Raw genomic sequence first — 27,306 nt, forward strand, 5'->3', positions numbered from 1 at the left:
TCCCACTGGGTGGGGAAGACCACCTGTGGCCACACACACACACACACACACACACACTACGGAGTGGAAGGGACTCAGCAGAGGGCAGTCTGTGCCGCAGGAAGACGGAAAGGCGTCAAAATTAGCTCTGCCGGGCAGCCACGCCTGCTGCAGGGGAACACAAGGTCTCCCCGGCCCCGCCCACCCGGCCTCGGGCGTCCCCGCAGGGAGGTAAGTCACACAGCCGTGCCTAAACTGCTTCCCCCATCTGCTCCGCGGCTGCTGCTTAAAAGGGAGCCTCGGCCCTGAGGTCCGAGTGAGGGGGGACGGCCGCTCTCCACTGGGGCAAGCTCAGACCTGCTGCTCACGCCGCTCTGCGAGGAGCCCTCATCACACGAGCCTTCAGGAAGGAGAGCACGCTGGCTCCAGACTCCACGGGCCTGCGAGTGGCCTGTGTGCCCAGGCCCCGGAGGCTGAAGGCACACACACAGCCCCCGCTCCACTGGGCTGGCCCGGCTCCTCCGGAGAGGACACAGGCGCCTCACCACTTATCTCAAAGGAGCACGCACTCACAGGGCTAGCGCAGGCCTGCAGACGGGGCGCCCTCAGCCCCCGGTCCCGGAGGGAGTAAAAGTGTGCGTCTGGGTTCCACAGAGGCAGCGTGAGGAGGACAGTGGAAAACCAAGGAACAGCGGCCCCAGAGAGCACTGCTGACCAGATCCACCGAGAACTCTGCTCCAACCTCAGCACGGGCTCCAGGGTTTCCAGTAAAGAGCGGTTTCCTGCCAGGACACCCAGGAGCGCACGGGCGGGAGAGAACGCGGCTGACCCTCCATTTCTCCTGCAGGCAGCACCGTGTTCTGATGTGCCACACTGCTGGGACGGCGACATTCCCTAAGCCCCCACGGCTTCCCCAGCTACCAGGGAGGGAGGCGGCCAATGGCTGGGATGGTGAGCACAGCTTTTCATGCAGCCCTGAAGCTAAACAAAGACAACGCAGCTGGAGCCGGAAAAGCTGTCCTGACCCCAAACTCCAGAGTCTTCGCTTGCTACAAAAAGGGCGGCGGGGGTGTTTAGCCCGTGACCCACCCTGCAGCGTCCGGGTCTGAGTCCTGACTCCAGCTTCCCATCAACACAGACGCCGAGGGGCAGTGCTGACGGCACAGGGACTGCACTCCTGCCAGTGTGGGAGACCCAGACAAACTCCGGGCTACAAGCTCCGGCTCAGCCCAGCGCTGGCCACCGCAGGCAATGGAGTTAACAGATGAGAGCGAGCGAGCTCTCCCGTCTTCCTCTGTCTCTCAAAAATATTTGTAAAATGCCAAGTAGCAAAGAAGCAGTGAAGTCATTCAGCATTATAACGAGAGGACAGGGACAAAACAATGTCCCTACAGAAAATAAAGGCAAATGCAGATGGACTTCAACAAGCCGAAAGAAATCAAGCAAATGACAGCAGCTGTAGAACAGGCATCAGAATGGATAAAAATCAAAGGAATAGCATGCCTGGCTAAAGAAAGGTTTAAACACAGGTGAAAGAATAAATAAAAAAGAAAAAATCCAGGCTGGCACTCTGGCGTAGCAGGTAAAGCCGCCGCCTGCAGTGCCGGCATTCCATGTGGGTGCTGTGTCTAGTCCCAGCCGCTCCACTTCTGTTCCAGCTCTCTGCTGTGGCCTGGGAAAGCAATAGAAGATGGCCCAAGTGCCTGGGTCCCTGCGCCTGCGTGGGAGACCTGGAAGAAGCTCCTGGCTTCGAATGGGTACAGCTCCAGCCACTGGGGACATCTGCGGTGTGAACCAGCGATGGAAGACACCTCCCTCCCTCCCTCCCTCCCTCTTCCATTGCCTCTCTGTAACTCTGCCTTTCAAATAAATAAATCTTAAAAATCTGCTCAGAAATGACAATGAGGAAGATGAGAGCAAATACACACTTATACCTTAAAAGAAAAGAGGAAACTTTTAAGTAAAAAATCATTCCTGTACTATTAGATTTTCCTCCAAGCTTAAAGTCATGAAAAAATATCTTTTAATAAAAGATTAAAAGGAGATGACTGGCAAACACCAAACACACGTAGCAGGCTGAGCTATGAGGAAGGAAACCGAAGCAATGGAACACAAAACCATGGAAAGCTAATTTGACTTTCCTGAAATTAAGACTCGAAACTACATATTGGACGAGCATACTAATTTTGAGGGGAGAACAACTCCAAACGGCCAACACCAAGATATGGTTTTTAAAAATACTTCCATGTGAGGCCGGTGCTGTGGCGTAGTGGGCTAAGCCTCTGCCCATGGTGCCGGCCCCACATGGGCACGGGTCCATGTCCTGCCTGCTACTTTTCTGATTCAGCTCTCTGCTGTGGCCTGGGAAAGCGGTAGAAGATGTCCAAGTCCTTGGGCTGCTGCACCCATGTGGGAGACCTGGAAGAAGCTCCTGGCTTCTAATGGGCTCAGCTCTAGCTGTTGCGGTCATTTAGGGCGTGAACCAGTGGATGGAAGATCTCTTTCTCTCTGCTTCTGCCTCTCTGTAACTCTGCCTCTCAAATAAATAAATCTAAAAAAAAAAAAAAAAAAAACTTCAATTTTTTTAAATTTTGAAATTTATGGCAATCACATGATTTTACTAGACTGGGCGAAGTAGTCAGAAACACATACTTGGGGGGCCAGCACTGTGGCACAGTGGGTTAATGCCCTGGCCTGCAGCGCCAGCATCACATAGGGGTGCTGGTTAGGGACCTGGCTGCTCCACTTCCGATCCAGCTCTCTGCTGTGGCCTGGGAAAGCAGTAGAAGATGGCCCAAGTGCCTGGGTCCCTGCGCCTGTGTGGGAGACCTGGAAGAAGCTCCTGGCTTCGGATTGGCACAGCTCTGGCCATTGCTGCCAAATGGGGAGGAACCAGCGGTTCGAAGACCTCTCTCTCTGTCTCTAACTCTGACTTTCAAACAAATCTTAAAAGAAAAAAAGAAACACATACTCAGCAGGCGATTGGTTCTCTCACTTTGAAGGTGGGCAGCCAAAGAACAGAGAACAAGTTTTTTTGTGTTTCCCATTTCAGGAAGAATCAAGAAAACCACAGAACAGTCCCAGCATGTTCAGTCCCGACACAGCCTCTCAGGCCTCGGATGAGATTCCCAACTTTAGAAAACCCCTGTTCTCACCCCATCAGGCTGACTGGCAGCCACACCTCCAAGCACAATCGGAGCTTAACATCTTGTTGAGAGCTATATTAGGAAGGTCAAGAGACAAACTAAAACTCCAGCTAAAAAACCGACTCACGGATTCCATTCTGTTTTATGAACACAGCAACAGACCCGACTTTAAATCACCCTGCAGGCCCCCGGCCACTGATCTGCTTTGCAACACAAGGCCACAGTCAGAGACGGCATTCTTCCAGCCAAACTTCAAACAGATTTTCCAAAGAAGTTTCTAGTTTTACAGAAACACTTCAACTCCCTCAGCTCCTATATTATTGTTCCATTTTCCAAGCTAAATCTGAACCTCAAAGTTGATTCCAGGAAGAAAATCTCTGCCAATTAAAATCAAAAACAAAACTAGAAACAAAACACAAAAACAGAAAAATATTTGTATATGTATCTATATCTAGTTACATTTTTACTGACTGGAATCCTTCACTTCAAAATCATTCAGAGATGAATTCTGGGATCCCCCTGCTCACGACCCCGAGCCCACAGCAACTCAGGACACGCTTGCTTGCTTGCTTGCTTGCTGCCAGTTCCCTCCTGGCTCTCCGTTCTCCCGGCAAAAGGCTCAGTGTGAGGAGAGGGGGAAGCTTCCAGACAGGTGTTCTGCTTGCCTGCCTGCTGGACTCTGGTGCTCTGGGAGGCACTGCCGCTCTCCACAGTTACGCTGGGCCACTCCCTGAGGTGGAGCTAAGCTGGCGTCTCCGCCCAAGCGTCCCCGCTGTTCCCCTGGGAATGGTCCCTGGCCCTCCCACCTGGTTCCTCAGGAGCTCCGCCCTCTTCATTTTCGGTGGGAGACACCCCCTTGGAGGGCGGTTCCCGGAGCGGCCGCACAGACCTGGAGGTGGTGGACGTCGGAGCCACAGCCACAGCTCTGTTTCTGCGACTACAGGTGAGGCAGCGTCTGCCCGGACACCTCTTCAGTTCTTGGCAAAGCTGGCACATCCAGCTGCTTGGGAACAAACCCTCCCCTCGTGCTTGTCTTGCCGAGCTGTGCTTCACACAGGACGCTCGGCGGTCCTTGGAGGACCAGGACTCACGCTGAGCCGCCGGGCAGAGCGCAGCCTGTGTGCTTGCCCTCTGCAGGCACTGTGCATCAAACTCTTTTCTTTAGTGCATCAAACTCTTTTTTTCTTTAAAGATTTATGTACTTGAGAGTCAGAGCTACGGGGCGGGGAGGGGGGGTGTCCTTCATCCGCTGGTTCACTCCTCAATTGGCTGCAACAGCTGGAGCTGCGCCGATCCGAAGCCAGGAGCCAGGAGCTTCCTCCGGGTCTCCCACGTGGGTGCAGGGGTCCAAGCACTTGGGCCATCTTCCACTGCTTTCCCAGGCCATAGCAGGGAGCTGGGTCAGAAGTGGAGCAGCCGGGACTTGAACCGGCACCCATATGGGATGCCGGCACCACGGGCCAGTGGCTTAACTCACTACGCCATAGCGTCCCATGTGCTTGAGTTTGAACGGGCTGATTATACATAAGAGCATCCATTAATTGTTAACCATTCTTAGCAGAAAAAAAAAAAGTACTGACAGCCTTTATCCTTGCCGTGTTTGGCTTGCCCTGGGAAGTTAACTTCTCAGTATTTCAAAGCCTGCCGTGCACCTGGCTCCGACTGGAAGGTGACAGGTGCCGAGCCGCCTCTGCTGTGTGCAAGCTCACAGCTGTCCTCGGGGGCAGGTTTCCTCTCCGAGCAGAGCGTTCACTTCCACTGCTGCTGCTGCCTCAGGACTCGAGATCACAACGCAGCACTTACTGGTCTCGCCTTCCCCTCTCATCAGCTGCACCACGGGAGAAGACCTCACGCTCCGAGAATTAGATCAGGGCCTGTGGTCAGCTTTTTTTAGTTCTTCTATGTTGGCAACCGTCCAACTGATCACTATCCATCTGAGAAATCAAGTAAAGATCCTTTGACAAATTTTCTCATGAAAAACGGATTTCTAGGGGCCGGAGCTGTGGCGTAGGTTAACCATCCGCCTGCAGCATGGGCACCAGTTCACGTCCCGGCTGCTCCACTTCCGATCCAGCTCTCTGCCATGACCTGGGAAGGCAGTGGAAGATGGCCCAAGTCCTTGGGCCCCTGCACCCTCATGGGAGACCTGGAGGAAGCTCCTGGCTCCAGATCAGCCCAGCCCTGGCCATTGTGGCCATGTGGGGAGTGAACCAGCAGATGGAAGATGTCTGCCTCTCCTTCTAACTCTGCTCTAAAGTAAATAAATCAATCTGAAGAGAGAAAAAGACACCCCGAACCCTGCTGGCTTCCTCGGGCGTTCCTGCTGCTCTGCGCAACGGCGGCGGCACGCTTTCCTCTGACACGCCCGGTGTTGGTGGCTCAGCCTCCCGGCACAGTGGCCCTCAGTGCCTGCTGAACTTCTGGAGGCTCCGCGCGACGAAGCCCACGTCACTCACGGTCCCTCCACGGAGCACCTGAAAGCTCCCCCTCGGGGGGACCCTGGCGTGGCTGCCGTATCAGGCTGCGAACACTCGGTTCCGTGAGTTACAGGAGCGGCATCAGGACTTCCGGGAGGAATCTCTTGCCACACTCGGCATTAGGATTCAAACCAGTTCCTTCAGCTGTTACCTGCGATCCGATCAGAAACAAATCCCACACCACGCGACCCCACCAGTGTCCCACGAGGGGCACCCGCCTCCCCCACTCGCTCGAGCGTCCTGCCGCCGTCTCCGACCGGCCCACAGGCCGAACCCCGGTCATGAGGAGTGGGATGCTGGTTTTGCCCCTGCATCCGGCAGTGGCCCTGGGTCCTCCCCCGCCATCAGCCGCTACCCAAGATAGGATTTAATAGATGTCTAGACTTTGAAACAAAAGGCTAAAAACCTCAGCGGGCACTTAGGCAGCAATCCCCAAATAACGCGTGCAGGAGAGCAGTGCACCCGACACCACCAGCCCGGCTTCCACGAGAAGACGAGGCTGTAACTCATTCAGGTCACCAGGGGAGGGCAACGGGATCCAGGGGCAGGCAGACTAAAGACCGCAGAGCACTGCGAATTCGCAGAGCGTGGTTTCCACAAACCCCTTCCGAGCAGTGCAGGACGGAAGACGCTCCAGGCAACCGCCATGGCCAGGGAAGCCAGGGTTTACGGGGAGCATTACCCCGTACTAGCAGGTCCAAGGCCAAAGCGTGGCCATCAAGGTGACGACACGCCAGTCTGGCTAGCAGTTCTGATGGAGATCTAGCTACAAGAAGGAGGGGCTGGGAGGCCCAGGCGCGTTTCTGAAAGGCAGAATCCCTTCACTAGCTGCTGTTCGAGGTCCACCGAGAATATTTCAAATCAGGCTCTAAGGGGTGGGGACGAAATGACAACCAGCTGACTTCAGTACTGCGCGCGGCAGGGAATCGCGGCCACAGCCAGATCCGAGGAACGGGGAGCACAGAACGATGGCATCGCAAGAAGCAAGAGCAGCAAACACCAATGTTCCCAAACGGCCAGAATCCTCCTTGAAAGCTAACACGACCGCAGGCCCTACACACACACCAAACGCAGCTTCCACCCGCCGAGCCGTGTCCCCTCCTCCACGCTGTTCTCTAAACACCTGCACCTAAGTGACCCATTTGTATTGCTTGTTTACACACAGGTAGCCCTGGTTCACTGCACAGCTTGCCCGCACCGTCTCCTGTGCTCAGCAGTGCCTGCCCCAGCCTCACTCCAAGGCTGCAGTTTCTCTCTCCCAATGTTGCCTCCACAGTGAAAACCGCTCCTCCCCGTGGCGGCTCTAGGTCTCTCCCACGACCACAGGACATCCGGACAGGCACGTGTTGCCAAGCAGCACAGGGCACGCACCTGCCCTCACGCCAGAGCTGCGCTGCGCTCCCCGACTCCCTTCACAGGGACTGGTGACTGACAGGTTCCTGGAGAGACCCCCTTAGGCGCGGGAGGTCTGTACTTCCCCCCTCGAACACGCCTGAGGACTTAGATGGCCCATCGTCTGAGCAGCCGGAAGCAGAGAAGTGCCCGCAACTTAAGTCAACCGTGGGCCGACGCCTCACACTGCCAGCATCCACGCCTCGGGTCCTGGAACCCCCAGAAATCTCTCTTCACCCGCAGCCTCACTTCCCCTAGAGCTGTCAAGGCTGGCTGATAGGAGCAGCGTGGTATTTAAGGGAATTTCTCTCTCTCTCTTTCCGGGAAAGAGGGCGGGGTGACAAGAGGGCACTGCTCACAGCGTAACTAAGGGGGCCACGCCCAGGCCAGACACCGCCCTGTGGGGGTGAGAACCCCACTCCGACAGGGCTACATTCTAGCTAAGAAGTCAAATGCAAGAGCCGAACAAAAAGATCCGCTTATGAAGACTGACATCGAGTGCCGAGAGCCGCTGCGACTGTCAGGCACCGAGCTACTCTCCAGGGCTTTGCTGGTTTTTTTGCTTCTGTCACCAAATCCTACGTTTCCGCTAGACAGATGGAGTCCTCATTTGGATCAAAGTTAGCACATTCAGAAGCCACAGAGACCGTTCGTAATAAAGCGTTCCCCAGAGTACAAGGGAGGGAGGGGTTGGATAGAAAGGTCAGCTCAGTGCCACAGCTCGGTGCCAGGGCTGAGCAGGCGCCGGCGCGCACGTGGTGCTGATGGCAGGGAGGCGGCAGGACTGCTGGGCAGGCCACCCCCTCTGGAGAGAGCCGGCACCAGACAGCCAGAGGAAGGGTTCAACAGGACCGTGACACGTGATGCCCCTGCATCAGAGCCTGAACCAGCAGCGGCGACGGCGAGGCTAGACAAGGAGGACCTGAACCAAGGCCCGGGCAAACGGAAAGAGGCCAGAACGGCCACTCCTGGAGCCAAGCCGGGGACGGTAATCAGCTGGCGGTGAGCACAGGTGAAGAGCGGAGGATCCCTGTAGGTTTCAGTTACTGAGACTGAGGACAGACACAGGTAGCAAAGTGCACACGTCAGCCACCGACTCGACGGTCACCCAGTCCACTTCTCACCACAGCCCCCAGCACCAGAAAAAAAGCCCCCCGGTCAAAGCCAAGATCAAGCTTACAGGACAGGTGCAGCAGCCTTCCACGTTACAAAATATGCCCCCAAAGCAACAGAAACCCATCTCATGTAACAATAACACACCAGGAAACACAGAACCCATCTCACGTAACAATAACACACCAGGAAACACAGAACCCATCTCACGTAACAATAACACACCAGGGAATACAGAAGTCTCACTGGTAACTGGCTTTAATGTATTTTAAGAGACAGTTTCACAGGTAAAAAAAAAAAAAAAGCTTAAATACTTGGGTGATTTTCTGGCAAAAATAACTAGACATTTTTCAGAAGAACTGCCAGTAAGTCAGAAAGAGAAACTTAGCCTCATTTGGATAAAATTTGCTGAAAGCAAAAAATAAAGCCTCATTTGAATAAAATTTACTAAAAGCAGAAAGTGCCGCTTAATACGACAGCTTCTAGGGCCAGACCACCTGCACCCCTTCTGTGCTTCTCATGAAGAGTGGGGGTGGGGGTGGGGGTGGGGTGGGAACCCAGCAACTTCCCGCCACACCAGGCCACCTGCAGGCCCAGGCAGCCCTGACCCACCACCCAGACGCTGCCCCGGACGCGACGCCAGCTCTCGCCAGGGCTACAGCAAGTCTTCCTTTCAGGGGAAGGTGGGGCAGAGGTGTCCCCTCCTGCTGAAGGGCAGGAGAGGCGCCAAGTCAGGGCTGGAAAGCTCCCGGGAACAAGCAGGGAGCTCAGGCCCGCCGGCACCCAGCGGTAGGCCGCCCTCGTGGCGACTGTCCCACGCTGCGGGCCCTTGCCTCTCCTCTGCACCACGTAAGCCACGGGCGGAGTCCCGAGGGACCCCTGAGCTTCCCTCCCGAGGTTTATCTGTCTCCAGGCTGCAGACATCCTGGACTCTGAAGGAAGCCACGAGAACTGGGAGAGCTGCTGTTCTCTGCAACGCGATACACATCGAGGGAAATGTGACTGCGACCCAGGGACCGTTGACAGGATGTCATCCGGGACACGCTAACTCCTCCCAGCACAAGTTACTCTGCCACAACATTTAGACTAGAAATTAACTGAAACATCACAAAAAGACTACTCATTTCAAAAACAGGAGGCTCCCATGGGATATTCAGTTGTAGACCAGAGCAACAATCCCTGGTGCAAAGCAAAACACGGTAACCAAGGGACCCAACAGGCCCAGGCCTGGGGCCAGAAGACAGCCAGGCCTGGGAAGTGCCCCAGGAGCTACCTGTCCCTGCTCCCTGTCCCCCTGGTTCCTCAGAGCTCCGATCCAATCCCGGCTCCGTGGCATCCGGCCTGCACTCCGAAATCACAGGCGTCAGAAAAACCTGCCGGCGCCGCAGCTCACTAGGCTAATCCCCCGCCTGTGGCGCTGGCACACCGGGTTCTAGTCCCGGTCGGGGCACCGGATTCTGTCCCGGTTGCCCCTCTTCAGGCCAGCTCTCTGCTGTGGCCAGGGAGTGCAGTGGAGGATAGCCCAAGTGCTTGGGCCCTGCACCCCATGGAGACCAGGAGAAGCACCTGGCTCCTACCTTCGGATCAGCGCGGTGTGCTGGTCGCGGCGGCCATTGGAGGGTGAACCAACGGCAAAGGAAGACCTTTCTCTGTCTCTCACTGTCCACTCTGCCTGTCCAAAAAAAAAAGGAAATGAACTTATGTGTGTGTGACAAAGGCCTAAGGCACTGACATCCAGGTCCAGCATCCGCACCTCAAAGTCATCCTGACAACCTTCCAGGTGCAGCCCAGTATCTGCACTTCAAACGTCGTCCTGCCCCTTCTACTGATAACCATCCTTCCTCTGGGGGGGGGGGGGGAGGGCAATGCCAGCCAGGCTTCCCCTGTCTGATAACTTCAGGGGGAAACTCAAAGTCAGAGAGGAATTTTTCATATTTACATCCAAGAAGTCCTTTGTTCCAGGAGGAGAAGAGGCGGAAGGCAAGACCCATCCCCTTAAAAACCCCCGGCCTCAACCGGACTGCGCGCTCAGCCCTCTGCCTCTCGGCTGAGCCGCCCGCCTCGCCTGCCCAGGTGTACTCTCTCCACTCAACCATGTAACCCCGCTCTCCCCCAGTCTGAGTGACTAGGCGCTCTCTCAGGTCCTGTCTGGAGAGGTGCCCAGCCGTTCCTACGGATGTCCCTGCCCTAATAAGCCTTGCTATGTTGCTTTCCACTACTGTCTCACGCCTGAATTCTTTCTTGCGCGAAGAACCCTTGCTTCTCCGGTAACAGTTACCACCCTGACTCCATGGCAGCCAAGAAAAGTCCATCTGAACATGGTTCTGTGAGCTGACCCAAGAAAGAGTCAGAGGGACACTCCATAAGGCACCAGCTTCGAGTCTCACTAGCCAGCTACTCCACGGCACATCGGACTGGCCACGGCTTTTACTCAAAGACTCTTGATTTACAGATTACCCAAGGATGTTCAAGCACGAACAACAGATGTCCTGATTTTGTCGCAAAAGGACGCTGTGCTGTTTGACAATCTGTCGTAGTGCTTTGTAGCTGCTTTTTAACTTCCCTCCAACCTGCTCAGCTGGCGCTGCTGGCAGCACACGTCCCTAGCACAGAGCAGACAGGTGCCAGACGCAGGTTACTGCTCGCCCGCAGTCCCGCCTCGCACGGTGCGTGTGGAGCGCCAACACCGCACACCACACACGCAGTACCTTGGAGGGAAGCTCCCCCAGGTCAGTGATTGCTACTGGGAGCTGTGGTGGTCGTGGGGGTGGGGGAGGGAAGGCTGGAAAGGAAGGAGGCAAGGATGAGGCAGAGTGGGCAGGGACTCAGCCACACACAGGCTACCACGGGGCCCGCCTGGACGCCAACGCCATCCACTTCCACCTGTCCCACGACAGGTGACATTTTTTGCAGAACTCCTGCCAACAGATTTCCGCCTCGTTCCCCCTGCCCTTCAGTTGGGTTAGAAGTCAGGCCAGGGAGTGAGGGGTCCATGGAGGGACCCTCTGTTCCCTTAAGTCCAGCAATGCAGAGAAAAGGCGGTTGGTCGGAGGAGCAAAGGGTGCTGGGCTGCTCGGTGCCCCCTGCACCCTAGCATCAGTCCCCGCCCAGCTCCTTACGGGCCTCTCCCAGTTAAAACAGGGGAGGGTGCTCTGCAGATTGTGAGATGAAGTGCTTTCGTTCTAAACCGAATTACATTCACACAAAATTCCAGTTAAAAAGATAAACCTAAAAAAAGCTAATACGACATGAAGCCAAACCAGCCGTACAGACCCCTGCTTCCAAAGGACATCCGGCTCCAACGCCCAGCTCACCCGGCAGGGACAGGACATCCGGCTCCAACGCCCAGCTCACCCGGCAAGGACAGGACGCCGGGCTCCAACGCCCAGCTCACCTGGCAGGGACAGGACATCCGGCTCCAACGCCCAGCTCACCAGGCAGGGACAGGACATCCGGCTCCAATGCCCAGCTCACCTGGCAGGGACAGGACATCCGGCTCCAACGCCCAGCTCACCAGGCAGGGACAGGACACCGGGCTCTAACGCCCAGCTCACCTGGCAGGAACAGGACCTCCGGCTCCAATGCCCAGCTCACCAGGCAGGGACAGGACGCCGGGCTCCAACGCCCAGCTCACCAGGCAGGGACAGGATGCCGGGCTCCAACGCCCAGCTCACCTGGCAGGGAAAGGACGCCGGGCTCCAACACCCAGCTCACCCGGCAGGGACAGGACATCCGGCGCCAACACCCAGCTCACCCGGCAGGGACAGGACATCCGGCTCCAACACCCAGCTCACCAGGCAGGGACAGGACATCCGGCGCCAACACCCAGCTCACCCGGCAGGGACAGGATGCCGGGCTCCAACACCCAGCTCACCAGGCAGGGACAGGACATCCGGCGCCAACACCCAGCTCACCAGGCAGGGACAGGATGCCGGGCTCCAACACCCAGCTCACCAGGCAGGGACAGGACATCCGGCGCCAACACCCAGCTCACCCGGCAGGGACAGGACATCCGGCTCCAACGCCCAGCTTACCCGGCAGAGACAGGACGCCGGGCTCCAACGCCCAGCTCACCAGGCAGAGACATGACGCCAGGCTCCAACGCCCAGCTCACCCGGCAGGGACAGGACGCCGGGCTCCAACACCCAGCTCACCCGGCAGGGACAGGACATCCGGCTCCAACGCCCAGCTCACCAGGCAGAGACAGGACACTGGGCTCCAACGCCCAGCTCACCCATCAGACAGCCTCTTCGATTTATCTTTATACCCCCTCTCTTTCTCTATTCAAACGCCAATCCATGGGGGCCACAAGAGAGGAGCTGAGGCCCCCAAACAATGGAATCATCTTCAGGGCTCACCCAAGTACAATCGACTCAGATAAACGGTAAAGACCAACAATGATTCCGTTTCAGATGCACATGTTCCACCTGCCCAGAACTTTTGCTGGGAACTCAAGATCAACATCTCGGGAAACTCCCAACAAATGGAGCTCTGAAGGCAAATTCCTTAGGAAAACGCCCCAGCTTTCAGACCAGCACGGCCCTCCCACTTGCATCTAGCTGTTTATTTTTATAAGAGGACGACCAGATCAACCACAAAATCATATGCTAACAAGAGCTCAGCTTCCTGCAAGCTGACAACTCTCTGGCTTTTAATAAATGCTTCTCCTTCCTGTCGGCACTGGTCAGTCCCAGCTACCAGGACTGTGAGGCTGAAGGAGGGAGGCACTCAGCCCACTGACCTCTCTCCTACTTGGCCAGTCCACTGGAACACAAGACCAGTCAACCACAGCCCCTCCGAGCAGGGGGCCTGTGCAGGGCAGGAAGCAGGACCCACTGGCAGGGCCTCATGAGGACAAGGACTGAGTGTAGATGACACTGACTTCCGTCCCCCATCAAGGCTCAGCCCACCACAAGGGAGCCCAAGTGCACTCCAGGCCCTGGAGGGAGGGACCCACCGTGATCCACACAGCTCTGGCCACTGACGCCATTTGGGCAGTGAACCAGCAGATAGAAGATCTTTCTCTCTGTAGCTCTGCCTTTCAAATGGAAAACCCAAACCAAGCAGGACAGAATTCTTTCAGCAGCTCAGCAAGGTCTAGCTGGCACAGGTCAAGGTGACTGGGAGGTGACCCACGGCACAAAGACCTCCTGAGCAGGGCTGGAGGGAGTCGGGAAGGAGTGCAGCAGGCCTGAGCAGGCAAGGGAGCGCAGAGACCACCACCAGCCGTCAGCCGTCAGCCACCACCAGCCGTCAGCCGTCAGGGCGGGACGCCTCCCACGGGCACGCTCACACCAGGGCGGGACACCTCCCCCGGGCACGCTCACACCAGGGCGGGACGCCTCCCACGGGCACACTCACACCAGGGCGGGACGCCTCCCACGGGCACGCTCACACCAGGGCGGGACGCCTCCCACGGGCACGCTCACACCAGGGCAGGACGCCTCCCACGGGCACGCTCACACCAGGGCAGGACGCCTCCCCCGGGCACGTGCACACCAGGGCGGGACGCCTCCCACGGGCACGCTCACACCAGGGCAGGACGCCTCCCACGGGCACGCTCACACCAGGGCAGGACGCCTCCCCCGGGCACGTGCACACCAGGGCGGGACACCTCCCACGGGCACGCTCACACCAGGGCGGGACGCCTCCCACGGGCACGCTCACACCAGGGCGGGACGCCTTCCCCGGGCACGTGCACACCAGGGCGGGACGCCTCCCACGGGCACGCTCACACCAGGGTGGGACGCCTTCCACGGGCACGCTCACACCAGGGCGGGACGCCTTCCCTGGGCACGCTCACACCAGGGCGGGACGCCTTCCCTGGGCACGCTCACACCAGGGCGGGACGCCTCCCACGGGCACGCTCACACCAGGGCGGGACGCCTTCCCCGGGCACGCTCACACCGGGCAGGACGCCTCCCCCGGGCACACTCACACCAGGGCGGGACGCCTTCCCCCGGGCACACTCACACCAGGGCGGGACGCCTTCCCTGGGCACGTGCACACCAGGGCGGGACGCCTCCCACGGGCACGCTCACACCAGGGCGGGACGCCTTCCCTGGGCACGCTCACACCAGGGCGGGACGCCTTCCCCGGGCACGCTCACACCAGGGCGGGACGCCTCCCCCGGGCACGCTCACACCAGGGCGGGATGCCTCCCCCGGGCACGCTCACACCAGGGTGGGACGCCTTCCCTGGGCACGCTCACACCAGGGCGGGACGCCTTCCCTGGGCACGCTCACACCAGGGCGGGACGCCTCCCACGGGCACGCTCACACCAGGGCGGGACGCCTTCCCTGGGCACGCTCACACCAGGGCGGGACGCCTCCCCCGGGCACGCTCACACCAGGGCGGGACGCCTCCCACGGGCACGCTCACACCAGGGCGGGACGCCTTCCCCGGGCACGTGCACACCAGGGCGGGACGCCTCCCACGGGCACGCTCACACCAGGGTGGGACGCCTTCCCTGGGCACGCTCACACCAGGGCGGGACGCCTTCCCTGGGCACGCTCACACCAGGGCGGGACGCCTTCCCTGGGCACGCTCACACCAGGGCGGGACGCCTCCCACGGGCACGCTCACACCAGGGCGGGACGCCTTCCCCGGGCACGCTCACACCGGGCAGGACGCCTCCCCCGGGCACACTCACACCAGGGCGGGACGCCTTCCCTGGGCACGTGCACACCAGGGCGGGACGCCTCCCACGGGCACGCTCACACCAGGGCGGGACGCCTTCCACGGGCACGCTCACACCAGGGCGGGACGCCTTCTCTGGGCACGCTCACACCAGGGCGGGACGCCTCCCACGGGCACGCTCACACCAGGGCGGGACGCCTCCCACGGGCACGCTCACACCAGGGCGGGACGCCTCCCACGGGCACGCTCACACCAGGGCGGGACGCCTCCCCCGGGCACGCTCACACCAGGGCGGGACGCCTCCCACGGGCACGCTCACACCAGGGTGGGACGCCTTCCCCAGGCACGCTCAGACTGCTGTGAGGGCCCTTTCTCTTCCCAGATGCAGGGGAAGGAGGGCAGATCTGCTCCAGGCCTGTGCCGGAAGCTGAGGGAGACAGAGCCTGACACCGAGTGGGAGGCAGACTCGCGGTGCAAGACCGGATCTCAGTGGCTCCGTCGGCAGCGCCAGGAGGTTCCCTCCGCAGCAGGAGTGCGGGCAGGCAGCTGGCGCGGCCCGGCTACAGGTGGTGGGGTGCGGGCGTGAGGAAATGGGCAAAGGCTACAGGGGACACAGCACGTGCGTGTCTCCCTCTTGATCTTGCCGTGAGGTGGCGAGGAGGGCAGTGAGGACAGGGAAAGACAGGGAGGGACGGAGCAGAGAAGCCTGGGGAGGGCAATCAGCCGAGTGTGGGACCGGGGAGCACCGGAGGCTGGGCCGGGCAGCAGCAGGTCCGAGTTCCACAGCATGTCAGGAGCAGAGGGGAGCTCAGGGGTCAGGGAGGGGCGGGCAGGCAGGAGGAGAGGCCGAGAGCCCCCAGACACGGCCAGGGGCGCAGCAGCCTGGGAACGGAGGGCGGCCAGCCGGGTACACCAAGAGGAGCAGCGGGCGATGCCCGTCAGTAACACACTAGCAGGGCCCGAGGGGCAAACGGTTCCTCAGAGCGGCAGTTTATTGACTAGGAAAGCTTGATGGCACCCTCTGACACCCATACACACACACACACACACACTCCTCTATGTCGCTCGCTCTTCTAAGTCCCAGCACCCCAAATGTTTATCCTCCTCAGCCACTCGGCAGACAAAGCATGGCCGACTGGGGGCCTGGCCCCGCGTCTGGGGTTCAGTCCAGGGTGCTTTTCTCAAATGCGTCCCCTCCTTGCAGCTGGGGCCTCCCTTGCAGAGTGTGGCCACGGAACCGCCACGCTGCTGTGACCCCGCCAAGAGGCCGTGAGTGACCACTTCCCACCCCACACAGCTACCCCTGCAGGCAGGTTCTGCGAGGCCCACAGCAACACACCAGTGACTGCAACCGCAGCAAGGGGGGGAAACCACTTCCCCACCCTCCTTCCCGCCAGCCGAGAAAGGTGCCCTGGCGCAGGCGTGCTTTGCGCTGTCTCTGTCCTGGCACAGCCGAGGGAAGCCCGCCCTCTTCCAGATCCTCCGGCGAGGACTAGGCACAGCTCTCCAAGAACCTCTTCCGGCACATCACCGTCACATCTGGAAACAGAAGGAACGACGGACAGAGGTTTTCATGCTTTATTGCCTTATGCTCACCTACTTCTGACTGCTTCTACACAGCAAGGGGAGCTTAACAAACATGTAAGCGCACAATAGGCAGCAGTCGGTAAGTCATTCAGGACTACCCAGGAAGACAGTTCTTGCATTTAACCATCAATGTCTCAAAACTTGTAATAGCTGAAGTGTTAAAATGCCTAAAATCAAGAGCCATCTCCGCCATTTACAAGGAAGGTGATGACCAGCAGTTATTTTACAAGGTGCTCAGCCTGAAGGAGTCACTCAAACCAAACCGTCGGTGTGCTGAGAGCTGTTAATAAACAGACCACATAATGGGATAAACCAGCCAGCACCATTACAAATATCCCATAAAATTCACAAGGAACAAACGAGACCCCCCCCCCCCGCCCCCAGTGTCAGCACAGACCAGTGGTCTCGCCACGTATTTTCAGCTTGTTCTTACTGAGGCAGACTGGAATTAAAAGATTCCTTCAAAAAATCTTTCCAGATTAAAATAGATGCCAAGTCTGCTTTCATAGACTGAAGTCTGTCTGCATCCAGGCTTAGACGAAAGTCACTGCTCCGTTTCAATGACTGTACCGCCTGCCTACCAGGCACCACGCACCGTCACCTGTGCTCCAGGGCTGGCAATGACAAGGTAAGGTTGCCCTTGCTACACAGCGGCATGAGGTCACGAGGTCAAGGCCACGACCTATGCCACTCCATTAGAAGGCTTCAGAACTGTTTCTAGTGGTCAAAGTGAGAGGGGACGACAGAGGTGATGGCAGAGGGAAAAGATACAAGGGAAGGGAGGGAACGGCCACACATTGTGAGAACACGTGCACAGGAACTGGGGGCAGAGGAGAAAGGATGCTCGGCCAGAGAGGAGACGGTGAACCACGACAATGACACCGAGCCGGACAGAGAGGGCGGAGTAGACCCCACACTAGGGACCAGAAACCACCGCTCTCGCCCCTCCCTGCCCTTCAGACCTGCCGAGACTGCCTTTAGGAACCACCCCTCTGCTGGGGCTGCTTCCAATCCTAGGCCTGGGAGAGCCGCGCCACTCCCAACTGGCATCAGCTCTACCCAGCAGCTTGGTCAGCTGGACTACTAAGCTTCTTAATTTTATTTATCTTATTTGAAAGGGAGAGTTACACAGAGAGGGACATGCACCCACTGGTTCACTCCCCAAACGGTCGCAACAGCTGGGACTGCGCCAGGCAGAAGTCAGGAGCTTCATCTCGGTCTTGCACGTGGGTGCAACAGCCCAGGGACTTCTACTGCTTTCCCACACACATTAGCGAGGGCTGGATGGGAAGTGGGGTGGCCAGGCCTTGAGCCAGCGCCCACATGGGATGCCGGAGTTGCAGGTGGTGTTGCCAGAGCACCAGCCAGCCCCTGTGAAGCTTCTTCAGGGCAGGCCTGAGTGTCTTCTCAGCGCTGATGCCCGCTGCCCAGCCCACAGCCTGGCACTCAGCAGCCAGCTGCTCGTGTACACCGGCCGAACGATGGAACGAGCCGGACTCCGCCCGAAAGTTACACTCTACAGCAGAGGAGCAAATGACAGATGGAGGAAACAGTTCATGGAGAAACTGGTCTTCAGTAGTTGACTATTTTTAACGGTTTATTTTGAAAGGTAGAGTTACACACAAAGAGAGAGGGAGAGAGAGAGAGAGATCTTCCATTCACTGGTTCACTCCCCAAATAGTCACAACAGTTGGGGCTGGGCCAATCTGAAGCCAGGAGCTTCTTCCAGGTCTCCCACGCAGGTGCAGGGACCCAAAGACTTGGGCCATCCTCCACTGCTTTCCCACGTGCACCAGCAGGGAGCTAGATTCAGAAGTGGAGCAGCCGGGACTCAAACCGGTACCTATATGGGATGCTGGCACTGCAGGTGGGGGCTTTACCTGCCACCTGCCACAGCGCCAGCCCCCAAGTAGTTGACTCTAAATTCAGATACATACATGGAAAAAGCACAGGGACAGGCATGTGGCCCGCAGTCCACAGCTGGCATTCCTCACTAGAGGGCTCCCCATTCCAGCTTCCGGCTAATGCAGACCCTGGGAGGGGCCGGTGACGGGTCAGGGCTTTGGCCTGGTCCAGCTGCAGTCACCGCAGGTGTCTGGGGAGTAAACGAATGAACGGGACCTCCTCTCAAACAAGACAAAAATCAGTAGAAGCAGAAATTAGCTGTGCCTTCACGTCACATGACGCACAGTGCTAGAACACTGAGCTGGTTCTCTCCTTTAAGGATTCAGCGTTGGGGGAGGGGGGTACAAAACCTGGGACAAAGACCTTCACTGCTTTCTAATGATAAAGAATCTTACCTAGTGCCTGTTCTAATTTGTCATATACAGCCTAACTATGGAGTAACAGATGTTCAAGACAGACCAGTGGGGAAGCATGCCTACAGCACAACAGGCACCGTTGTTGGCAAACAGGGATACAGGGACCTTAAATAACAGTCCTTGTAACCTCCAGACTTATTTTCTTATCATGGCCATCGCTGATGCCACCCCTTGACGGAGAGGGATAGAGCGGAGGAACCATCTCACCGTGAGCTCACCACGTGGCAAGAGGTGGCATTCCTAACCAAGGCAGAAGGCGCGGCACTGAGAACGTTATTTCTCAGATTTCTCCAAGTACGCACACTTGGGCATGTTAGTCTTTATCAATTCCCAGAGGGCTCACCAATTTAACTTCTAAGTTGGCCAAACAGTTCGTGGAAATAACTCAACACGCAGCAAAAATAGGGTCACACTCAGTTGCCCAAGGTGGGGAAAAAAAAAAAAAAGGCAGTGGCTTCTAACTTCCTCAGAACAGCAGATGGGCGCTAAAGAGGAGAAGGAAGGGGGACAAGAAAGGGCGCCTGGCTGAGCTCCGGCCTGCGGTCAAGGGCACTCCCTGGGCATCAACCCTGGACTCCTTGGCTTCGATTCTATGGGATAGCAGCAAGCACACCAACCACTGACGAGGCTGGACCTCACACTGGCTCTACAACGAGTACTCACATCAAATTTCAAAAGGAAGCCCCTCTAGGAAGGGGGGCTGCAAACTCAGGAGCCTCCAGGGGCCCGGCAGTGAGTGCACACAGAGGGCCACGGTCAACGACAGACCACACGCGCGGCCAGCCCAGCCTGCCCAGGGCGGGTGAGCTTCAGGCTATTCCAGAGGGGTCGCAAGTCTACATTTGGATATGATTTCTCCTGACTTAGAAACAATGGCATAAAAGTCAACTTTTTTATAAAAAAGCACTGTGTGGACCAAGCAAACTATGACCGTGGGTGGCCAGTTTGTGACATCTTGCTACAAGGAGAGAAAAGTGGGCGAAGGTCAAAAAGGACAAGCCCCCCCGCCTCCGCCGTGTCCTAGAAGTCGGGGGGGGGGGGGGGCTTGGCACCCTCCCTCGCCACATGCTGCAGTCAGCCGAGTGTCTGCGTGGCCCGCTGTTGCCGTGCAGCTGGATTTGGGTCGGGAAACCTCGAGGAGGACAGCGGCTCCAAGACCCAAATGTGCTCCTGAGGCACTTCCTGCTACCACAGCCCAACTGCTGGGCACAGTCCCAGGACTGTGCGTGAGACACTGTGCACAGAGCCTTGGGCCAGAGAAGGCCCTCAGTGGGGTCTACCCCGGCCCAGGGCGGGCACGGGCAGACTGCGCGTTTACCCCCTGGAGATTCTGGTCCATGGACAGAGCCCGATGAGCCCCTTTAGACGCAGGAAGGATCTCAGAGGAAACTGCTCCTGCGTGTGACAGTCACTCTCTAACGCAAGCTGACTTGGACCCTCACAGGATGTTCCGACTCACAGGGGCGTAATAACGCACTTTTTAAATTTAAATTTGAGTGCAGATAAGATTTAAGTTCTGTCCTACTTTCAGATTAGCAATGCTACCCAATCCAGCATGAGTAAAACACAAAGCCTGAATTTTTCCAAAAAGGTCACCACCCCCGCCTTGGGGCTCCATGGTGACCCGGTGGGTGGATGTTAGGGCGGGGTCGTGCTCCAGGGCTGTCTGGTGTCCCTGGCGCACCTTACAGAACCAGTAGGAAACGCCTCCAGGCCCCTCCAACAGCCCGTGGCACACTCAAGACCTGAACTCAGGCTTCCCAAGCCCCCGCTACCCTGTGACTTCCCAGGTGCCTGGCTTTGGGTAGCGGGCGGCTTAGGAATCAAACTTTGAAACACAACTGCTCCGTGTGAAGCTAACTAGTACTTGGGTAGATGCCTGCCCTCTGGAGCAAAATGCCCTGTCAACTAAGGGGGCAGGCTGGGGAATGCCTCCTACACAGCCCCAGCAAACCCCTGCTTTACTACGGTATGTGGCTGGTCATAAAAAAAGTTAGGATTTACTTATTTGAAAGGCAGGGTTACAGAGAAAGAGGGACAGACAGATCTTCCACCTGCTGGTTCATTCCCTCAGTGGCCACAACAGCTGGGGCTAGGCCAGGCCAAACACAGGAGCTTCATCCATGTCTCACGTGGGTGCAGGGGCCCAAGCACTTGGGCCATCTCTCGCTGCTTTCCCAGGCCACAGCAGGGAGCCGGTCAGAAGAGAAACAGCTGGGACTGGAACCGGCTCTCACCGGGACGCTGGCCCTGCAGACAGCAGCTTCACCTGCTGCGCCACAGTGCTGGCTCCAGTCATCATCTCTTTGAAACCCTCCAATAAATTATGCCTTTAACTACTGGCCAGGGGCAAGAGATCCAAACCTCTGTGAAAGAATTTATTTCTAGAGAAGCAGAAGTGTGACTAAGGAAGAGTCCATGATTCTGAAGTAATGTTACCACGCTCCAAGCTGTCCAACTTCCAAAGCACAGAAAGACGTAGTTTTTTTTTTTTTTTTTTGGCTCACTGTAGCCAACAATACAGATTGTGTCCTAAATTCAAAATCTGCCTTCTAGAAAGCATGTTTTAATGGCAAGGGCCGTAAAGCAAGCTGTGAACAAGACTAAAATTAGCTCCAACCACAAATAACCTAACATTCTTACCGCGTCTTGATGATCCACCTACAAAACGCCAACATTAAAGGCATCTACAGAGCTGCAGGGGTGAGGCCATGTGGATCCGCAAGGATCTTCTAACTTCACAGTATCTCCATCGTGAAGGCAAGCCCGCAGGGAAGCGCGAGGCCGGCAGGCCCCGCCTCTCAGCAGCACGGAGGCGCAGCCCGTGCTGCGTACAAGGCACACCACTCCTCGGACTGAGGGTCCTGCCCTTCACACGGACGCAGACGCGAGAGGACACCGCAGACCCCACCTCAAGACCCAGCAGGCTCGGCTCCACCCTCCAATGCTGTTCACTTTCTACTCACAAAGGCAATCTCCTGCAGCAAAGCCTGCTGGGAAACAAAAGTGTCACCATCAAGCAGTGGAACATGCGCAAAACCAGGCTTAGACAAGCAAGCTTCCTAGGTCTGCTGCATTTCAGCGGCTGCCAGGGACGCTCGGGACACCTGTGTCCTGTGGCAAGTTTAATGAGGAAGACAAGTTCACAGAGATGGAAACGAGTGACTAAGGACAAGACGGAACCCACTGAGCGTCACTGTGCACTCTGCCGCGACACGCTGAGTGCCCACCAGGATCCTCACTAGCAGGTGGACAAACAAGGAAAAGTAGCAGCCCTGGGAGTTATTTGTGGTGTGAACAGACTAAATAAAGTACTTAGGATTTAAACAAAAAACTCACAGGGCGTGAAGGGATATTGAGAATTCCTTAGAAATGGGGCTATGGCAGGTACCTAAGGGACCATTCAAACCCAGCATCCAGGCTGGCACTGTGGTGCAGTGGGTTAAGACGCTGCTTGCGATGCCAGCATCCTACATGAGAGCGCCAGTTCAAGTCCCGGTTGCTCCACTTCTGATCCAGCTCCCTGCTAATGCACCCGGGAAGGCAGTGGGTAATGGCCCATGTACTTGGGTCCCTCCACCCACAAGAGAAATCCAGATGGAGTTCCAGGCTCCTGGCTACAGTCTAGCCCAGCGATGGCCATTGCAGCCATTTGGGGAGTAAACTAGCAGATGGAAGATCCATCCCTCCCTCCCCACTGCCTTTCACATCTCAAAAGCATCCTGGGCACTTGGGTCTTCAAGGACGGTTCCAGAGCCAGGGGGACCAGGTAGTCCTGAGGTGTGGCCACACCCACCAGTGCGCTGGGGAGTGCTCCAGACGTGGGCCTGGGCACTGCTGACCTTAGCAGCAGCCGCTTCACCCCACGTCCAGGGATGACCCACAAGACTCCGGCCAGAGGCAGTGTCCAGGTAATAGAGAATGGCAACGGGCATGCTGAGTTCAAAGGTGCTATTAAAACCCAGTTCAAACCAGGACAAAAACAGAGCCAAGTGATGACATCACAAAACATATCCTGTCCCTGAGACCACTGGACGCTTCTTCCAGGCCCGTTCCCTATACAGGAGTGAGCCGCGCAAGCACCAATACCCCGTGGAGACAGAGTCAGCCTCTGCCTTCACAGAAACGACCTGAGCCCTGGCTCTCAGTCAAACAGCACAGAATCCAGAGGGATGACGGGAACGCCGCAAGGTGCACCTCCCCGGGGAGCCGGAGCCACTCCAGTCGGCCACACTGAGAGCAGTCTGCTGCTCTGTTCTGCTGAGAGAAGTGATTCACCCTTGGACGTTTAAGTAACTCACGTTCTTAAGAGAACCAGGGAGGAATCGCTCGACGCTCACGCTTCCGGTAAGCGGTCTGCAACGGCTTGGAATCCGCGAGTAACCAGGACCCACGAGAATAAAAGACAGCTAAGCTGCTAGCTGTGGCCACCTGTAAATGAGATTCTTCAATAGGAAGCGATGTGCCAGGAAGAGATCCATTAAGGGGGAAAAAAGGCAGAGAAAAGTGTTTCACGACAGAAATACGGAGAAGCCTTTTCCTTCTCGGATCTCTGGCAAGTTCATAAGACAGTTTTGGACACCGCGTGTTGCTACGCTCACCTCTGCGAGCAGCGCTGCTGACCCACAAAAGCCACAGGCAGCGCCGAGGCTCCTCTTCATCTTGAGGGACCCAGCTCGGCCCCTGTGAAGTCACCTGTGAGAGGGCGCCTGGGACACACGCCCAGCTGGACCCCAACGTTCATTCCAATGGGCGGTTAAGCCTCAGTGAGGATTTAGAATTTCCTGGCACAGTGCTGGCTCAGGCAGGGGGAACGCAGGCCGAGTGTGGCTTTGTTAAGCTGTGTTTACTCTGAACGGATCCCAGAACGGACTTCCTGGAGCATCGGGAAGTCTGCCCCGCTCGGCAGGATCACAGCTTCACAACTGTCACGGACGGAGACCAGAGCGAGAAGCCTGTCTCAGGCTGCTGTCCGTCTGCACTGCGACTTCTAGCAAACCCACAAGCGCCAAGCGCGGGGCCACACTTCGCCTGTTGGGGGCGGGGATCTCCCCTGTGGAATGGGCTTGTTCCCAGCTGTCAGACACCCAGAATCCACACTGCATTCAGTAGCTCCGAGAAGGAGATGGCAGCAGCCAGTAAACCCGAAAGACCCACTCGACACAACACCGGCAGCACGCTGAGCCCTGGGCACTTGGGTACTTTCTTCCCAAACACGGCCGATGTGTCAACTCTTCCATTATTCAAATGAGCCCAGCTTACTTGTAGGTTTCTTTCTAAAATTACAACAGAAAGGGCAGCTCCTCCCCAGCACCTAGCTGGGGTTGAATCTTCCGTAACTTCGAGAATCAGTTCCTCTGTCTTTACAGGAAAAACCACCCCACTGCTGGTTAGACAAAGCGGCGAGCTCCACTTGTGTCGGGCTCCTCGCGTTCCCACACTGCTCAGTCGAAGCAACTTGATTCATTCCAAATGTGCAATGCCTCTTGGGAAAGAGACTCACGCCGGCGCCGCGGCTCACTAGGCTAATCCTCCGCCTGCGGCGCTGGCACACCGGGTTCTAGTCCCGGTCGGGGCGCCGGATTCTGTCCCGGTTGCCCCTCTTCCAGGCCAGCTCTCTGCTGTGGCCAGGGAGTGCAGTGGAGGATGGCCCAAGTGCTTGGGCCCTGCACCCCATGGGAGACCAGGATAAGTACCTGGCTCCTGCCTTCGGATCAGCGCGGTGCACCGGCCGCAGCGGCCATTGGAGGGTGAACCAACGGCAAAGGAAGACCTTTCTCTCTCTCTCTGTCCACTCTGCCTGTCAAAAAATAAATTAAAAAAAAAAAAAAAAAAAAGCCTGGCATTCCTAGTGAAGCCACTGACTTTTGGAAAAAAAAAAAAAGAGAGACTCACTTCTTTGAGTCATCAACAAACTGCTCTGCGTTCTGGAGCCTGACTGCACCCACCCACCTGCCCCTTAAAAACCTGAGTCACCGCTGCGTCTTACAAGGCGACTCCAGGGCTGAGATCACCTGTGTGAGCGGTGGAGGGCTTCTACTGCCTGCCATGGGCTTAATGACCAGTTAGTCCAGGTCCTCTTCACAAGGGAGGAGCCCGGAGCCCAGCGCCGCTCAGCCAACAGCAGGGACAACCGCTCCCACCAGTGCCGAGAGTCACCTGGTGTCTTGACACTAAGGGTGGTCTGAGCAAAGGCCTTCACTTCCAGAGCTCCGAAAGCGCCACAGGCTTCCTTAACAAACTGCTTCACCTCCCACAATCAAACATTTTATGGACCAACTACGTGCAGAGCCCCTGTCTAGAGAAGCCCTGAGAGCAAGCCAAGAGTGAGGACAGTGCGCGCAGCAGCTCCTACAGAGCGACCGCCGTCTCCAGGTCACGGCCAAGTCTGCCTTCAGGCCGGGGACAAACCTCTCATTCAGCTCAAAGCCGCTGGGAGAGCTGGCGGCGTCCGCCCTGGCTGCTCAGGATGCGCGGCTCGAGTCAGCGGCACCAATCACCTCGCCAGGCCAGGGCCGCACACGTGCTGGGTCTTCCCCGGAGTGGCCCTGCTGCTGGCAGCGAAATGTGCCTGTCACCCCCTACCCCGTGCACCTTCATACCGTCAGGCTGGCCAAGCGCGGTCGGCCGGGGTCGGCCCGGGTCGGCCAGTTCCATCCCCACGCACAGAGGAAACGGAACGGGTCACTTCAGGGAGAGACAGCCCTGGGTGCGAAGCAGCAGGCACCTCGCGGGCAGGGCCCACGACAGCCTGTGTCAGGCTGTACGGAGACACAGGTGGCAGCCAAAGTCCAGCCTGAGGAGGAGCTGGACGGCGCCCGGGCAGCGTGGAGCTACAGGGCAGCGGAGCGAAAGACCAGGCTGAGCCTGGAGCAGCCTGCCTCTGGCGGAGCGCTAGGAGGAGGCCAGCGGCAGGGAGGGCTGGAGCCCCGCTGCCAGGCGGGGATTCTGACCCCACAGGCCTCACTCAGAGCACCAGTCAAGGAGGAGACGGGCTCGGATCACGTGAGCAAGGCCCGGGTGCTCCAGGAGTGTCCCTCCGCCCCTCCTCCTCTGTGCTCCAGGGTACTTCAGAAAGTTCGTGGGAAATGGAAGTGAAAAGATTTGGGCACAAAACAATTCTTAAACCCATGCATAGCTTTTTCATAATATGCATTTTTATGAATGCTTTGAAGATCCTTCATATGAAAAAAAAATTTTTATTTTTTTTGGATAGGCAGAGTGGACAATGAGAGACAGAGAAAGGTCTTCCTTTTGTCGTTGGTTCACCCTCCAATGGCCGCCGCGGCCGCCACACCGTGCTGATCCGATGGCAGGAGCCAGGTGCTTCTCCTGGTCTCCCATGGGGTGCAGGGCCCAAGCACTTGGGCCATCCTCCACTGCACTCCCTGGCCACAGGAGAGAGCTGGCCTGGAAGAGGGGCAACCAGGGCAGAATCCGGTGCCCCGACCGGGACTAGAACCCGGTGTGCCGGCGCCGCAAGGCGGAGGATTAGCCTATTGAGCCACGGCGCCAGCCACAAAAAATTTTTGCACCAAAAAGAAACTGACCTTTTAATTCCATTTGCCGTGAACTTTCTGAAGCAGCTTGACCAGGGAGGTGCACGGACAGTACCAGCTTCGCTCCCATCTGCAGTGCGACTACGAACCACCGCAGCCTTGTGTGCAAAGTCTGAGGCCCTGGGCCGGCAGTAGGAGACGGTGAGCTCCAGCGAGCCACGGGGAGCCATGGGCGAGCCAGCAATGTGACGCGGCAGCAAGAAGCACGAGCTAAAGCCCCTGGCCTCCTGCGCCCCGCACAGCGGAGGCCCACCTACCTCACCTGGGAGACGGTGGCCCAGCGAGGATTCAGGCCTGCTCTCCGCAGGTGACATAAAGGGACACGCCCGGCCTCTGCAGGGCACCTGGCGCCTGGAAGGGCCGCGCACAAACCCTGGAGGAGGAATGCCCAGCTGCACGCGACCCCATGGGTCTGGGGGCCTCAGAGAGAGGCCCTGCACTCTCCCCCAGCCCATCAGGAAGCGTGCCCACAGGAGCTGCCTCTGAAAGAGCCAGCAGGCAGACAACGCTTTTAAATAAAGACAGGAAAAAAATGCACAGGCAGCCGTTTCCACGGGTGACAGCCTGGAACCCCCACAGCAGAGTTCTTACTCACGCCTCCAGGAAACTCAGCACGCACTCGCTCACGTTATTCAATACCAAGTCTTCTTTGTTACAGGTTTTGAGGACGCACTTCGCAGAGATGCAATGGCAAGCGGAGCCAGGATCCCAGGGCCGACAACGGGCAGCTGAAGCCCTGGGCACTGCCAGTGCCCCGGCTGGCGTTCCAGCCTGCCTCCTTCCCAAGTTCCCACACACCAGGACGCCCATCGGCGGTGGCAAGGGGCTCTTCCCGCCACGCTTCCTCCTGTGCTCCCTGCCTTTTCCAAGGCGGGGATCCCACACCGCAGTTCAGTCCACTCAAACCGGGCTGCAGGGGAACCTGGAGTCCAGCGGGCCACGCGGGGTGGCCAGCGCTTCCCGACCCCTCCGCGTCACTTCCGGCTGTCTTGTTGCTGCTGGTGTTTAGCTAAAATGAGTCATGGTTTATAGATCTTTCTCCTCTGCCCAAAATGCAAGTTCTCTCTTTCCCCTGAAGAGAACGGTATTTAAA

At 57.6% G+C, this 27,306-nt stretch overlaps 1 protein-coding gene and 1 pseudogene across 4 annotated transcripts in view; both read right to left on the minus strand.

Annotated features, from left to right (window-relative positions):
• Window positions 1-27,306, minus strand: part of PTPN1 (protein tyrosine phosphatase non-receptor type 1) — a 59,497-nt gene that overhangs the window by 29,490 nt on the left and 2,701 nt on the right. The window contains exon 1 of one of the 3 annotated variants that reach the window (XM_089307054.1): window positions 12,142-12,160. The exons of the other annotated variants lie outside the window; for them this stretch is intronic. The gene's annotated coding sequence lies outside the window, so the exon portion shown is untranslated. Of the gene's footprint in view, window positions 1-12,141; window positions 12,161-27,306 lie in introns of those variants that run through there. 3 annotated transcript variants of the gene reach the window in all.
• LOC149123321 (la-related protein 4-like) lies at window positions 860-26,383 on the minus strand (annotated as a pseudogene). Its single transcript, XR_016216899.1, has 2 exons — window positions 26,269-26,383; window positions 860-5,112 (listed from the first exon to the last, which is right to left on the minus strand). The product of XR_016216899.1 is annotated as a la-related protein 4-like (transcript).

The sequence above is a fragment of the Oryctolagus cuniculus genome, chromosome 11, assembly GCF_051225735.1.
Source record: "Oryctolagus cuniculus isolate XC-2025 breed Fujian yellow rabbit chromosome 11, ASM5122573v1, whole genome shotgun sequence".
NCBI classification, from domain to species: Eukaryota; Metazoa; Chordata; class Mammalia; order Lagomorpha; family Leporidae; genus Oryctolagus; species Oryctolagus cuniculus.